General features: G+C 37.3%; 1 protein-coding gene across 1 annotated transcript in view; it reads left to right on the plus strand.

Moving 5' to 3' along the window:
- Window positions 1-16608, plus strand: part of ACBD6 (acyl-CoA binding domain containing 6) — a 253061-nt gene that overhangs the window by 58231 nt on the left and 178222 nt on the right. The gene's annotated exons all lie outside the window — the stretch shown is intronic.

Below are 16608 nucleotides of genomic sequence, written 5' to 3' on the forward strand. Positions count from 1 at the left end.
GTTAGTGGGACTATACCAACCAAATTTGGAGCTGTGATTCAAGAAGTGTGACTTTGTCGGTCAGTGACATGTTGCTCCATTCTATAACCAAGTGGCTTGGTTTGGTCTTCTAGTTGATAGGATCTAGAATGGGCCTATACATTGTAGCTACATAGAATTCTGAGAAGTAAAGTTTTGAGAATTCTTTGAGAAGCTGGGAATCATAGTGTGGGGAGCCGGTAAAATGCAGAGTTAGTATTCGAAAGACTGGTTAGCCAACAATGAACAGATACTTAGTAAATTTATCTTGCCTTGTCAACTTCTAAATCTCTCTTTTATGAAATCATTTGCATGGAGGCAAAAAAATAGAAAAGAGAGAAAGGAATGGAAATACACCTAGTTTAGCAAGACTAATGTATTCCTTTGTGTATTCCTAGTCATATGTTCCATCAAAAATCATTTGTGGTGTTTGAAATATTCTGGGAAAATGGTAGAAGTTGGTATCATAGTTTTTGAATAGTCCCAATGCTTCCTTAACAGAATAACCAGGATAGCATAACCAAAAGCCCAAAAACTCTTGAGTAGTATCTGTACCAAAACTAGTTGATCAGAGAAAATACAGGGACAAACCCCAACAGCTACAAAATTTGTTTAAGAAAAAAGAAAAAAAATCAGATTTTTTTTTTGTGGCAGTGACATCTCTCTTTGTAGGAGGAAGCAGTAGGGAGCCTTACAGTCCTGAGAATGGCCAATCCTAAAATAGCCAACAGGTAAAGTTTAGAGGGATTTTTACACATTTCAATTTATGACTGAGTACAAGAGCTTTATGATGAGGTTATTTTGAGCTGTCTGGCCTCCAAGCTTCCAAAATTAACTATCCAGCCAAAACTCTTTTCTAGTATAAAGCTGCAGGCTCAGAGCAATCTGCTGAGAATTTAATCAGCATCAAGTAGGACCAAAGACAGTGAAGATAAAAGGAAAAAGAACCTGGTAAAAGTGGGAGAGAGGAGTAGAACCAAGTGGTCATGAAAGTATTCTGCTGTGAAATTTCTTTAAACACTTAATAAAAGCAACAGAAAAGAGACATGTAGATCAGAAAATCTCTCCAGGCCTATGTTTCCATCTTAAAAATTCAAGAACATTAAATTCAGGTAAAGATAAACAACAGAGCATTATTGTTGAATAATGTTACTGTAAATAAGAATTATTTATAACATCCAGAAGTTGGTGAAAATAATGACAGTATACTAATATTTTTATGGGTCTTAGTGCAATTATCATATGGTTTCCAATAGAGTAATACCATTTTACAAGGTCACTTAGGGCCATTAACTTATTAGTATCTGTTCCACTACAGTTTTACTGGCTTGGGTGATGTGGTTATCCTAATGGAGCTAGTTAAAAATCCACTGTTCATTATTGTTTTAATTTGCATTTTTACCACTGTTCATTATTGTTTTAATTTGCATTTTTAGAACTATTCAGGCATATTGAACATTTCCCCAATTTTTTGTGTAATATTATTGATATTTATGTTCATATATCTGACTTAGAACCCTGAACCTCTGTGTAACTTCAAATATCTAATCCTTGGCCTCCTTATAGTCATGGTGTATTTATCCACTGAGACATAATTCTTTTCTTACACATGAAATAATTTGGATATTGCTTGTAATGTTATAGAAATATTAGCCATTTGTTTTGCTTGCTTAAAATCGTTTTCTTTTCCTGTTTAATTTGGTATATTATTACAGAAATGCTGGCTTAAGTATTTAAATATATTTAGTCTTTTATGATTTCCTTTGGTGAAGACTATTATAGTTTCTGAATAGATATGATGAATACTGTACTTGGAATAATTTTCTTTCTTTTTTTTTTTTGAGACAGAGTCTCACTTTGTCACCCTTGATAAAGTGCTGTGGCGTTGTAGCTCACAGCAACTTCATACTCTTGGGCTTGAGCTATTCTCTTGCCTCAACCTCCCAAGTAGCTGGGACTACAGGCGCTGCCACAATGCTGGGCTGTTTTTAGAGACGCGATCTCACTCTGACTCAGGCTGGTCTTGTAACTGTGAGCTCAGGCAATTCACCTGCCTCGGCCTCCCAAGTGCTGGGCTTACAGGCATCCGCCACTGTGCCCAGGCCAAATTACATTTTGATAATTTTTACACTTCTAAAAAATTAGTGATACTGAAGGTAATTTTCCATGATAGCCATATTGTTAAATTGGGTAAAAATACTTAACAAAGGTGTTTTACATTCTGTGCATTGGAAGGTAGGCATGGGTACAAGTGATAATCTTTTGTATCTTAGTTTTAAGGTACCCTAGAACTAAGACAACTGACAAAAGCCAAAAGTTAAGATAAAATTAATATAGTATTTTTTCTTAAATTCCATTGTAGGGTGGTAGAGAGCAATTACCATTTTGTTGTTGTTGTTATAGAGTAATGACATTAAGGACCATAGGGGAGTCATTGGAGTTCTGTGGATCATGTTAATTATATGGAAAAATTATCTCTCACATATTCTTCTGGTATAGATTATTTTGTAAAATATTTTTAAAAGTTTTTTTCATCTTTTAAAAGATTTTTTTTGTTGTTGTTACAGTTTGGCCGGGGTTGGGTTTGAACCCGCCACCCTCCATATATGGGGCGGGTGCCCTACTCACTGAGCCACAAGTGTCACCCAAAACCTTATTATTTTTTTTTTTTAAGAGACAGGGTCTCACTTTGTTTGTCTAAGCTAGAATGCTGTGGCATGATCATAGCTCACTGTAACTTCATATTCCAGGGCTAAGGCATTCCTACTGTTTCAGCCTCCCCAGTAGCAAGGACTACACTCAGCTAATTTTATGTAGAGCAGCAATTCTCAACCTGTGGGTCATGACCCCTTTGTAACAATGAAAATACATCCTGCATATCAGATATTTACTTCACAATTCATAAAAGTAACAAAATTACAGTTATGAAGTAGCAACAAAAATAATTTTATGGTTGGGGGTCACTACAACATAAGGAACTGTATTAAAGGGTTGCGACATTAGGAGGCATTAGGAAGGTTGAGAACCACTGATGTAGAGACAGGGTCTCACTATGTTATCCAGGCTGGTCTCAAAGTGCTGGTCTCAAGCAGTTCTCCGTGGACCTCCCAAAGTGTTGGGATTTCAGGTGCAAACCACCATGCCTACCAGTTTTTTTGTCTTTAAAAATCTGTTAATATACATACAGAAAATATTAGGAAAGGCTGAAATTCGGAGGTTGCATAAAATATCTCCTTGCACATATCATTTCCATTCTTTCCTTACATTTAAGAATTGTTTCCCGGCTCAGCTCCTGTAGCTCAAGCGGCTAAGGCACATGTACACTGGAGCTGGCAGGTTCAGAACCAGCCTGAGCCTGCTAAACAACACTGACAACTACAGCAACAACAAAAGAATAGGTGGGTGGTATTGTGGGCACCTATGGTCGCAGCTACTTGGGAGGCTGAGGCAAGAGAATTGCTGAAGCCCAGGAGTTGGAGGTTGCTGTGAGCTGTGATGTGACAGCACTCTACCCAGGGTGACAGCTTGAGACTCTGTCTCAAAAAAAAAAAAAGAATTGTTTTCCAATGCTAATTTAAGCATTTATGCAGTGCTTCTAGACCATTGCCATCTTCATAAATGTCCATTTTTTGAGGTTTTCAGGAGATTTTTTAAACTCTGCTGTACATAATTTTAAGAGAAACTGTTATTTATGGAATTTCCCTTTCTTGAGAAATTTTATAAATCTTACTGTTATAAATAGAACCAGCAATAGTTTCATGAAGTTTTCTTTTTTCATGATTTTAATGACAAATAGTAGATGAGATGAGATCAGTATTACTACTTTCCATATAGAAATGAATAACTTAATGTTTCAGAAAAAAACAACTGTTGAACATTTTCAAAGAATTATTAGAAATTGTTCTTTTTTAAGGATTTGGAGTTATTTATCTAGAACTAAATTGTGCGTAATTTAGTATTATAATTTAACATCAAAAAGTTAGTGCTGCATGCTTAATTTTAAAGTTTTCATTTTGTACTAATGAAGTACTTTACATAAAAATTTTAAAATTATGCTTAAAGAACAGAAAAATATTTAAATCAGAATATTGTCAATAATAATGCTTTCCAAAATAGCCTGGAGAGGTAGTATAGTTTAATAGAAGAAGACAGACTTTGAATATCAGAGGATCTTGGTTTGAATCCAAATCTGCTACCTAATAAGTGGTATTGGGTACTTCACCTTTCTTCAGTTTTCTAATGTGTAAGATGTTTGTTTGTTTGTTTGTTTGTTTGTTTGTTTGTTTGTTTTTGAGACAGAGCCTCAAGCTGTGGCCCTGGGTAGAATGTGGTGGCGTCACAGCTCACAGCAACCTTCAACTCCTGGGCTCAAGTAATTCTCCTGCTTCTGCCTCCCAAGTAGCTGGGACTACAGGCACCTGCCACAATGCCCAGCTATTTTTTGGTTGCAGCCATCATTGTTGTTTGGCGGACCTGAGCTGGATTAGAACCCGCCAGCTCAGGTGTATGTGGCGGTGCCTTAGCTGCTTGAGCCACAGGCGCTGAGTCAATCTGTAAGATGTTTTTCATCAAATCTAAGACAGATATTTATTTGATTTTTAACATTTAAAAAATCTGAATGAGTCTTAAAATTGATGATGTATTATATTTAATTGACTATGTTTTTTCATTCTTAACATTACAGAAAATAATGGTGTTCCTTATAATTGCTGATGTGTTAGCTTAAATGAAATACAGTGATAACACCAACTTTATAGAATTGTTTTGAAGTTGAGATAGGATAATGTAAGCATGTGGAAGATACTCCTGAAATACGTCTCCTTTCTTTTTCTCTTGTGACAGAGATATCTTAGTGATTTTCTTATTGTTGTTTGTTTCCTTTGAGGATTTGTTTTTTTATCAGGAGAATTTAGTTTAGAGCTATTTGGTAAGGTCTTGTGTTTCAGTATTTTAACTCCACACATCAGAACATCTTGTGGCTGTATTGTTGAGACACTTTTGGTTTGGAGAAATGACCATATTTGGGCAAATAATAATTATTATACCAGCTAACACATATAATGTCCACTTTGTGCTGGATATTGTCCTATTTACGTATGTATTTTAAATCCTTTTCCCATTTTTACAAATGAGGAAACTAAGGCAAAGAGGTCAGTTTGTCCAAAGTCCTACAGTTAGACCTATAAATGAATTAAATAAAAAAACTAATAAAACAGAATTCCAGGTGGCATGGAAGAATGAATCTTCCTCTTTGTATATATTAACATGTTAATCTTTGGAATGGTTGCTTTTTCAGATAGAAAAGAAAGTTTCACAAGGTTTCAATCTTGATTCTGAAATTAAGGTGAAGTCTGAATCAATGATAAAGATTCAGCCAACAACTTATCCTTCCCCCTGAGACATTTTAGTGTCTCAAGTCATGGTCTGAGGTAATATAGGAATTGGCAAATTGTATCCTATTGGCTGTCAAATTGGAGTTTCTTTCTCTAGCTGCTGATGCAACATGAAAGTGACTTAATGGATTTTGAGTGGAGAGAAAATGGCATAAACTTCTAAGCTTCTGTGAGAGACATTTCCCCTGAGTAGAAATTAAGAGGGTAAAGTAGCCAAAGTTTACACACTTGGTAGGTGAAGTGAATGGAAAGGAAAACTAATGCATCTTGGGCATCTTTATTCTGGATTCAATTGGATAATGGCAGATTATTTTTAAAATACAGTTTTTTCCTAAGACATAATGTTTTTTTATCCCCCATAAAAAATTGACACCAGTAAACTGTCAGATAATGGTTAAGTAAATTATATTACTACATAGATTAGTATGTTGGCTTTAAAATTAACATTTGCAAGACTTCTGTTCCTGGACATGATAGAGTAATAAGGATGAGCTTTACTTTTTTGCCAAAAACAAGAAAACCAGATGTATGGCTGAAATTACTAGATGAAATAGTAATTTTTAGTTATTGCAATATAAGAAATGTAAAATTATGAGAGACAGGAAACAAACCGAGTCCTACAGATGACTCAGTTTATTGCCTGGAAGCATTTTCCAAGCTGCAGTGGAGAGGGAACCCAAAATTGCTTGGCAGTCTTGTTGATTTGAGCTAGATAGAATCTATAAGACTGAATACCAGAGAGGATGATCCTACATAGAGAGTTCAGAGATCTGTAGAGAGGTCCTTTTTGCTGAATACTAATCTCTGCATGTATGAGAGAGAACTCCAGGCTAGGGAAAGAAGCACAGGAATGTAGTATGGCAAACAGTTTCCGCAGCTTACAGAAGACTGACGATATTTAGTTTTCTACTAGTCAAGAATGGAAAGAAACTGTAATGTATGGGTTATACAGTAGAGGCCTGAGAATACTTTCACTTCAGTAGCAGGGCTAAATTAAGCCCTGTGTAAATACCGCCTGGCCTCTGACTTAATAGTGCTTACAAGTGAGTCTCCAAAAGATCAGACTGATTCCAAGTAACTTAATAAACACAGCAAAATCCAAGCAAGCATGTAAAATTCAAAAGGCCTGAGTTATAGGAAAAGTGTTTCAAGCGTGAGGGGTGGGAGGCTGGAAAATCTGACCCAGGAGAAAATCTGTCAATAAAAGTAGATGTTGAAATGATAGAGATGGTGAAATCCAGAAAAGGGCATGAAAACAATTATTATATATTTTATAAATTCAAGAAAGTAGAGGAAAATATGAACATAAAGTATAGAGAAATGGAAAATGCAAAAAGACCCAAGTGGAAACTCTGGAGATGGAAAATATATTATCTGAAGTGAAAAATATACTGGATAAGATTGACAACAGATAAGACATTCTTGTATAAGGAAAGGTAAGTGGACCTAAAGATGGAGCAAGTGTAACTAATCAAAGTGAACACAGAGCATAAAAAGACTGAGCAAAAAATGAACAGAACCCCAGTAAGCTGTGGGGAAATATCCAATATAGCATCCACATACAGTAGAACTTCTATAAGTTCACCACTCAAGGAACTGTCACAAACTGGTCAACACACAGACGTCAACATACAGAACTAGGTCTCCTGTATTGATATGTACATGTGGTGCATGTCCAGTCTATGAAAGGTCAATTTAAGGAGGTGGTCAATGTAGGGAGGTGGGCTACTATGGAGGTTCTACTATAATTGGAGGCCCAGGAAGAAGAAGAAGAAGCGAGAGAAGACAGGAAAAAATAAATAATGGCTGAAACTTTAAATTTTTTTTTTTGAGATAGAGTCTTACTTTGTCGCCCTCGGTAGAGTGCCATGGTGCCGTAGCTCTCAGCAACCTCAAACTCCTGGGCTTAAGCAATTCTCTTGCCTCAGCCTCCCAAGTAGCTGGGACTAAAGGTGTCTACCACAACGCCCAGCTGTTTTTAAGAGATGAGGTCTCGCTCTGGCTCAGGCTGGTCTCAAACCTGTGAGCTCAGACAATCCACCTGCCTCGGCTTCCCAAGTGCTGGTATTATAGGTGTGAGCCACCATGCCCTGCCTGAAATTTTAAATATTTTATGAAAACTGCAAATTAGAATTTTTCAATCTTTGTACTGTTGATTGGAAATTTCCTTTTTGTGGAGGGCTGTTGTATGCATTGTAGGATATTTAGCAGCAACTCTGGTCTGTATACAGTGTACATGAATAGTATCACTTAGTGTGATAACCAGAAATTGCCCCAAACTTGCCAGATAACCTGCAGGCTGGGAGAAAGTGGGGGGGCAAAATAATTGCCCCTGGTTTAGAATCACTGTCAAAATTTCATAGATCCAAGAAACTTAATGAACTCCTATATCAATACACATCAAAATATTGAAAATAGTGAAAAAGAGAAAACCTTAAAAGCAGCCAGTCAAAACCTATGATATAGAGAAGTAAAGGTAGAACTACAGTCTTTTCAGAAGTCTGAGGCTAATAGGTTGTCATTAACGGGAAAAGAATATCACCTATAATTTTGTATGCATTTAAAATAGCTTTCAAAAATGAAGATGCGGCTGGCATGGTGGCTCATGCCTGTAATCCTAGCACTTTAGGAAGCCAAGGTGGGAGGATTGCTTGAGGTCAGGAGCGTGAGACAGCCTGGATAACATAGCAAGACCCCCAACTCTAAAACAAATTTTTGTAATTAAAATAAAAACAAAAAAGTACACGTGCCTGTAGTCTTAGCTACTGAGAGGGTTGAAGCAGAGGATATTTTGAACCCATTACTAGTTTGAGGCTGCAGTGAGTATGATTACACCATTGCACTCCAGCCTAGGTGATAGAGTGAGACCCCAGCTCAAAAAAAAAAAAGGTAACATTTATGTAACCTGATAATGAGCATTTATGAAAAACCCAGTGCTGAAATAACAATAGTGAAAGATTAAAAGCTTTCCTTTTATGATCTGGACTAAGACAAGGTTGTTTGCATTCACCACTGCAATTCAACAATGTACATGTAAATTCCAGCCAGAGCAATTAGATGCAAAAAACAAAAATGCTTCATCCAAATTGTAAAGGAAGAAGTAAAATCTTTGTTCACAGATGATGTGATCCAGTATATAGAAAATCCAAAGAATCTACAAAGACACTGTTCGAGTTAATAAATTAAAACAGCAAAGTTGCAAGATAATAGATACAAAGTCAGCATGCAGAAACTCATAGCCTCAAGCAGTGCTTCTGCCTCAGCCAGAGTACTGGGATTATAGGCTTGTGCCACTGTACCCAGATTGTATTCTTTTAGACTGGCAACAAACACTCCATAATGGAAAGAAAGAAAAGAGTTCAATTTACAGTAACTTCCAAAAGAATGAAATAGTTGGAAGCAATTTTAACTAAGGACGTGAAAGATTTTACATCAAAAAGTATATTGTTAAAAAAAATAAAGACAGGGTGGTCCCTGTGGCTCAGTGAGTAGGGCGCCAGCCCCATATGCCGAGGGTGGTGGGTTCAAACCCAGCCCCAGCCAAACTGCAACCAAAAAATAGCCAGGCGTTGTGTCGGGCGCCTGTAGTCCCTGCTGCTTGGGAGGCTGAGGCAAGAGAATCCCGTAAGCCCAAGAATTAGAGGTTGCTGTGAGCAGTGTGATGTTATGGCACTCTACCCGAGGGCGGTACAGTGAGACTCTGTCTCTACAAAAAAAAAAAATAAATAATAAATAAAGACAGCATAAATAAATGGAAATAATCTCACGATTAGAAGATTTAATTTTGTTAAGATGCCAGTACTGCCCAGATCAATCTAAAGATTCAGTGCAATCTGTAAGAAAATGTCAACTGCTCTTTTTTACAGAAATAGAAAAGTTTAGGCTTAAATTCACATGGCATTTCAGAGGGCCCCAAACAGTCGAAATAGTATGAAAAAGAACAAAACTGGAAATTCACAGCTTGCAATTTCAAAATTTATTGCAAAGCTATGTTAATTAAAAACAGTTTGATACTGGCATAGGGATAGACATATAGATCAAGGGAATAGATTTGAGAGTCCAGAAATAAACCTCAAGTTTATAGGCAATTGATTATCAGCAAAGGTGCCAAGACCATTTAAAGGGGACAGAATTATCACTTCACCAAATGATGCTGGGACAACTGGATATCCACATGCAAAAAAATGAAGGTGTGTTGCTACTGCCTCTGGCCTGAGGAATCCACAGATATCACCTATGCCCAGAGGTCCAGGCTAGCCCATGGCTGAGTGCCCTTACTGTCCTGTGGGAGCAGGGCACCACAGGTAAGCTCTCCCTTGGCAGGGGTTGCTACAGAGGCCTCAGCTCTCAGGCATGTGGCTTTGGGGGTCCAATAGGACCTCATCCTTTCCTAGGACACTCCTTTCTGCTGATGGCCCAGTCTGTTTTGGCTATTTTTTAAAGACATATCCATGGACTTGAATTTACTTTTTACTTTTGGCAGGTAAATTCCAAGCTTTCTGGAACGTAAAGAGTGTTCAAGCTCTTCTTGATTTTTCTTTTTTTTTTTTTAACGTTATTTACATGAAGCAGTGGATTGTCTAAACCAATATTTCATCCCTTTTTTAATTCTACAGAGAGAGAAGTGTTTTCAGTTCTTATGTTTGTTTTTGTTTTTATGGAAAAGACAAATGCTGTGTTAATCTCAAAAAAAAAAAATCCAGAATGGTTGAATCTATATAGATAAATAGCAGATTAGTGGTTGCCAGGGTTTGAGGAGAGGAGAATAAGTAGTGACTACTTTGGGGTTTCATAGCTTTTGGGGGACATGATGAATATACTGTTAAGCTGGATAGAGGTAGTTGCACAGCATTGTAAATGTATTAAATGTCACTAAGCTGTACACTAAAAAATGGTTAATTTTGTTTTGTGAATCATGTCAGTACCAAAAGGGCAAAATAAAGACTTTCTTTAGAAAAAAAGAGAATTCATTGCTGACTGACTTGCTCTATAGCAGGGGACTTCAAACTTTATTTTTTTTTTTTCATTTTTTTCATAACATTTTTTCTTTTATTGTTAAATCATAGCTGTATATATTAGTGCAATCAAGGGGTACAATGTGCTGGTTTCATATACAATCTGAAATATTCTCATCAAACTGTTTAATGTAGCCTTCATGGCATTTTCTTAGTTATTGTATGTAGACATTTGTATTCTGCCTTTAGTAAGTTTCACCTGTACCCATTCCAAGCTGCACCGTAGGTGTGGCCCCACCCATCACGCTCTCTCCACCCTAACCTCCCCCTACTTCCCCTTCCTTGGCCCCTTCCCCATAGTCTTGTGCCATAGTTGGGCTATAGCCTTCATGTGAAAGCCACAATTTAGCTTCATAGTAGGGCTGAGTACATTGGATACTTTTTCTTCCATTCCTGAGATACTTTGCTAAGAAGAATATGTTCCAGCTCCATCCATGTAAACATGAAAGAGATAAAGTCTCCATCTTTTTTAAAGGCTGCATAATATTCCATGGTATACATGTACCACAATTTGCTAGTCCATTCGTGGGTCGATGGGCACTTGGGCTTCTTCCATGACTTAGCAATTATGAATTGGGCTGCAATAAACATTCTGGTACAGATGTCTTTGTTATATTGTGATTTTTGGTCTTCTGGGTAGAAACCTAGTAAAGGAATTGTAGGATCGAATGGCAGGTCTATTTTTAGGTCTCTAAGTATTCTCCAAACATCCTTCCAGAAGGAACGTATTAGTGTGCATTCCCACCAGCAGTGTAGAAGTGTGCCCTTTTCTCCACATCCACACCAACATCTCTGGTTTTGGGATTTTGTTATGTGGGCTACTCTTACTGGGGTTAGGTGATATCTCAAAGTAGTTTTGATTTGCATTTCTCTGATGATTAAGGATGATGAGCATTTTTTCATGTGTTTCATGTGTCTGTCTTCTTTAGAGAAGTTTCTCTTCAAGTCCCTTGCCCACGCTGAGATGGGATCACTTGTTCTTTTCTTGCTAATACGTTTGAGTTCTCTGTGGATTCTGGTTATTAGACCTTTATCGGAGGCAATAACCTGCAAATATTTTCTCCCATTCTGAGGGCTGTCTGCTTGCTTTATACTTACTATGTTCTTGGCTGTGTAGAAGCTTTTTAGTTTGATCAGGTCCCAATAGTGTATTTTTGATACTGCTTCAATTGCCTGGGGAGTCCTCCTCATAAAATATTCACCCAGGCCGATTCCTTCAAGAGTTTTCCCTGCACTTTCTTCAAGTATTTTTATAGTTTCATGTCTTAAGTTTAAATCTTTTATCCAGTGAGAGTCTATCTTAGTTAATGGTGAAAGGTGTGGGTCCAGTTTCAATCTTCTACAGGTTACCAGCCAGTTTACCCAGCACCATTTGTTAAATAGGGAATCTTCCCCACTGAATGTTTTTAATTGGCTTGTCAAAGATCAAATAATGGTAAGTAGCTGAATTCATCTCTTGGTTCTCTATTCTGTTCTAGACATCTACTTCTCTGTTTTTGTGCCAGTACCATGCTGTTTTAATCACTATGGATTTATAGTACAGTCTCAGGTCTGGTAGCGTGATTCCTCCTGCTTTGTTTTTATTGCTGAGTAATGTTTTGGCTATTCGAGGTTTTTTCTGATTCGAAATAAAACAAAGTATTATTTTTTCAAGAACTTTAATGACAGTGGAGCTTTAATAGGAATTACATTAAAATTATATATTGCTTTGGGTAGTATAGACATTTTAGCAATGTTGATTCTTCCCAGCCATGAGCATGGTATGTTTTTCCATTTGTTAACATCTTCAGCTATTTCTTTTCTTAAAGTTTCATAGTTCTCGGGCAGCGCCTGTGGCTCAGTGTGTAGGGCGCCGGCCCCAAATGCCAAGGGTGGCGGGTTCAAACCCAGCCCTGGCCAAACTGCAACAACAAAAAAAATAGCCGGGCTTTGTGGCGGGCACCTGTGGTCCCAGCTGCTCGGGAGGCTGAGGCGGGAGAATCGCGTAAGCCCAAGAGTTAGAGGTGACACCACGGCACTCTACCCGAGGGCAGTACAGTGAGACTCTGTCTCTCTACAAAAAAAAAAAAGTTTCATAGTTCTCTTTGTAGAGATCTTTCACGTCCTTTGTTAGGTATACTCCCAAATAGTTCATCTTCTTTGGCACTACTGTGAAAGGAATAGAGTCCTTGACTGTTTTTTCAGCTTGGTTATTGTTGGTATATATAAAGGCTACAGATTTATGGGTGTTGATTTTGTAGCCTGAGACATTGCTGTATTCCTTGATCACTTTTAAAAGTTTTGTAGTAGAATCCCTAGTGTTTTCCAGATATACGATCATATCATCTTCAAAGAGTGAAAGTTTGATTTCTTCTCACCCTATGTGGATAGCCTTGATCGCCTTTTCTTCCCTAATTGCAGTGGCCAAAACTTCCATTGCAATGTTAAAGAGCAATGGAGACAATGGGTAACCTTGCCTGGTTCCTGATCTAAGTGGAAATGATTTCAATTTAACTCCATTCAATACGATATTGGCTGTGGGTTTGCTGTAGATGGCCTCTATTAGTTTAAGAAATGTCCCTTCTTTACCAATTTTCTTAAGTGTTCTGATCATGAAGAGATGTTGGATATTATCAAAAGCTTTTTCTGCATCAATTGAAAGACTCATATGGTCCTTATTTTTTAGTTTGTTTATGTGCTGAATTACATTTATAGATTTACGTATATTGAACCAGCCTTGAGAGCCTGGGATAAATCCCACTTGGTTGTGGTGTATAATTCTTTTGATGTGTTGTTGGATTCTGTTTGTTAGAATCTTATTATTTTTGCATCAATATTCATTAGTGATATTGGTCTATAATTTTCTTTTCTTGTTGGGTCTTTCCCTGGTTTGGGGATCAAGGTGATGTTTGCTTCGTAGAATGTGTTGGGTAGTATTCCTTCTTTTTCTATATTTTGGAAGAGGTTTAGTAGTATAGGTACTAGTTCTTCTTTAAAGGTTTGGTAGAATTCTGACGTAAAGCCATCTGGTCCTGGGCTTTTCTTTTTAGGGAGATTTTGTATAGTTGATGCTATTTCAGAACTTGATATAGGCCTGTTCAACATTTCCTCTTCATTCTGGCTAAGTCTTGGAAGGTGGCGTATTTCCAGGTATTGATCGATTTCTTTCAGATTTTCATATTTCTGAGAGTAGAGTTTCTTATAGTATTCATTAAGCATTTTTTGAATTTCTGAGGGATCTTTTGTTATTTCATCATTACCATTTCTGATTGATGAAATTAGAGATTTTACTCTTTTTTTCCTGGTTAGGTTGGCCAAAGGTTTATCTGTTTTAATGATCTTTACAAAAAACCAACTTTTGGATTTATTGATCTATTGTATAATTCTTTTGTTTTCAATTTCATTTAATTCTGCTCTGATTTTGGTTATTTCTTTTCTTCTGCTGGGTTTGGGATTGGAGTTTTCTTTCTTCCTCCAATTGCTTGAGATGTCCCATTAAGTTGTTAACTTCCTCTCTTTCTGTTTTCTTGAGGAAGGCTTGCAGTGCTATAAATTTCCCTCTTAGGACTGCCTTTGCAGTATCCCAGAGGTTTTGGTAATTTGTGTCTTGATTGTTGTTTTGTTCCAAAAAATTGGTGATTTCCTTCTTAATCTCGTCTATAACCCATCTATCCTTCAGCATAAGGTTGTTTAGCTTCCATGTTTTTGTATGGATATGCAGGTTCCTGTTGTTATTGAGTTCAAATTTTATTCCATGATGGTCTGAGAAGATGTAAGGAATAATTTCTATTTTTTTAAATTTGTTGAGGTTAGACTTGTGGCCTAGGATGTGGTCGATTTTGGAGTATGTTCCATGGGCTTATGAGAAGAATGTGTATTGAGTTTTGTTGGGATGAAATGTTCTGTAGATGTCTGTTAAGTCCAGATGTTGAATGGTTAAGTTTAAATCTAAAATTTCTTTCCTTAGGTTCTTTTTGGAGTATCTATCCAGCACTGCAAAAGGGGTGTTAAAATCTTCAACTACCATGGAACTGGAGGAAATCAAGTTGCTCACGTTTGTTAGAGTTTCTCTTATAAATTGAGATGTGTTCTGGTTGGGTGCATAAATATTAATAATTGAGATCTCATCATATTGAGTATTACCTTTAACAAATATGAAGTGTCCGTCCTTATCCTTCCTTATTTTGGTTGGCAGACTTTTTAAATAGGGGGCCAGTTCACTGTCCCTCACATCGTTGGAGGGCTGGACTATAGTTTAAAAAAAAAACAAACTATGAACAAATTCCTATGCACACTGCACATATCTTATTTTGAAGTAAAAAAACAAAACGGGAACAAATACAATCACACCGCCGCATGTGGCCCATGGGTCGTAGTTTGAGGACCCCTGCTGTATAGTAAATGTTAAAAGAACTTCTTTATGGGAAAGGAATAATTTGTGAGATCAAAATTTGGACCTGTATAAAACAAAACAAAGAGTATTGAATGTGCTAAATATGGGGATAAATATAAAAGACTCCTTTTTTCCTTTTAAAATCTCTTTAAAAGATAACTGAACTTCCTATTTCAACCTTGATATGTAAAGAAGGAACTTGCAGATTGTCACTCCTGTCCTGCATAACAACAGCAACAACAAAAATCTGATCAGACAATTCAAGGACTGTTTTTTGACCTATCAGAGATTTGAGTTATCAGTTCAAACTACCACCCTCAAAACTATGGACAGTAAGTATGGAGAATCATAGCCAAGATAGCAGAAGATCCTTGAGCCATAAGAAACACTCGAATGATAATTGATGAATTGCTTGCATATATACTAAGAGTCAGAAACTCCTGCCCAGCCTTGGGAGGGCCTTCCTACAAAAGTCCCACATGGTTTATGTTCTCATAACCATGTGAAGTTTATGTGAAGTTCAGAGAAAAATTGACCTGTATTGTGGGCCTGGGGAGGAAGAAAATAGTTAACACTACTGAATTGTATATTTAAAAACAGCCAGCACCTGTGTCTCAAAGGAGTAGGGCGCCGGCCCCATATGCTGGAGGTGGCAGGTTCAAACCCAGCCCCGGCCAAAAACTGCAAAAAAAAAAAGGAAGAAAGAAAAAAGTGGTTAAGATGATATTTCATGAGTTTTTTCCCACAAAAATTAATTTTTTTTGAAGAAATGAGCTATTATGGGTGGTGCCTATGGCTCCAGGAGTAGGGCACTGGTACCGTATACCGGGGGTGGTGGGTTCAAGCCTGGCCCCAGCCAAAACTGCAAAAAATAAAAATAAATAAATAAACTTCTTCCTCATCAGAGGTTTAAAAAAAAGAAATGATCTATCAAACCATGAAAGACATGGAGGAACCTTAAATGTGTATTACTAAATGAAAGAAGCCAATCTGAAAAGGCTATATACTATATGATTTCAACTGTATGACATTGTGGAAAAGGAAGACCTATGAAGACAAAAATTAGTTTTTGCCAGATTTGTGGGGTGGGAAGGGAAGGAGAGGTAAATAAGCAGAGCACAGGATTTTTAGGACAGTGAAACTGTTCTGAATGATGGCTATAGTGTTGGGTACATGTTGTTATACATTATACATTTGTTAAAACCCATTCTATGTACAACATAAAGAGTGAACCTTAATGTAAACTATGGACTATAATTAATAGCAATTTGCATTGGCTCATCAGTTTTAGCAAATGAATTATACTACTAATATAAGATATTAGTAATGAAAATGGACAGGATGGGACTGGAGTATATATATGTGAAGGGATATAAGAATTCTCTGTATTTTTTACTTTTTTTTTTTTTTTGTAAACCCCAAACTGCTTTTAAAAATAAAGGCTATTGGCTCGGCACCTGTAGCTCAAGCGGCTGAGGGCCCAGCCACATACACCAGAGCTGGCAGGTTCGAATCCAGCGCAGGCCTGCCATACAATGATGACAAGTACAACCAAAAAGTAGCCGGTTGTTGTGGCGGGCACCTGTAGTCCCAGCTACTTGGGAGGCTGAGGCAAGAGAATCTCTGAAGGCCAGGAGTTGGAGGTTGCTGTGAGCTGTGATGCCACGGCACTCTACCCAGGGTGACAGCTTGAGGCTCTGTCTCAAAAAAACAAAAAAGGCTATTAAATGAAAAAGAACTACTCATCCCCCACATAACTCCTAATTACTTGTATACACTTTCTCAACAAATAATTGCCAGGTAGACCACA

Source organism: Nycticebus coucang, chromosome 10 (assembly GCF_027406575.1).
Source record: "Nycticebus coucang isolate mNycCou1 chromosome 10, mNycCou1.pri, whole genome shotgun sequence".
In the NCBI taxonomy this organism is placed as follows: domain Eukaryota; kingdom Metazoa; phylum Chordata; class Mammalia; order Primates; family Lorisidae; genus Nycticebus; species Nycticebus coucang.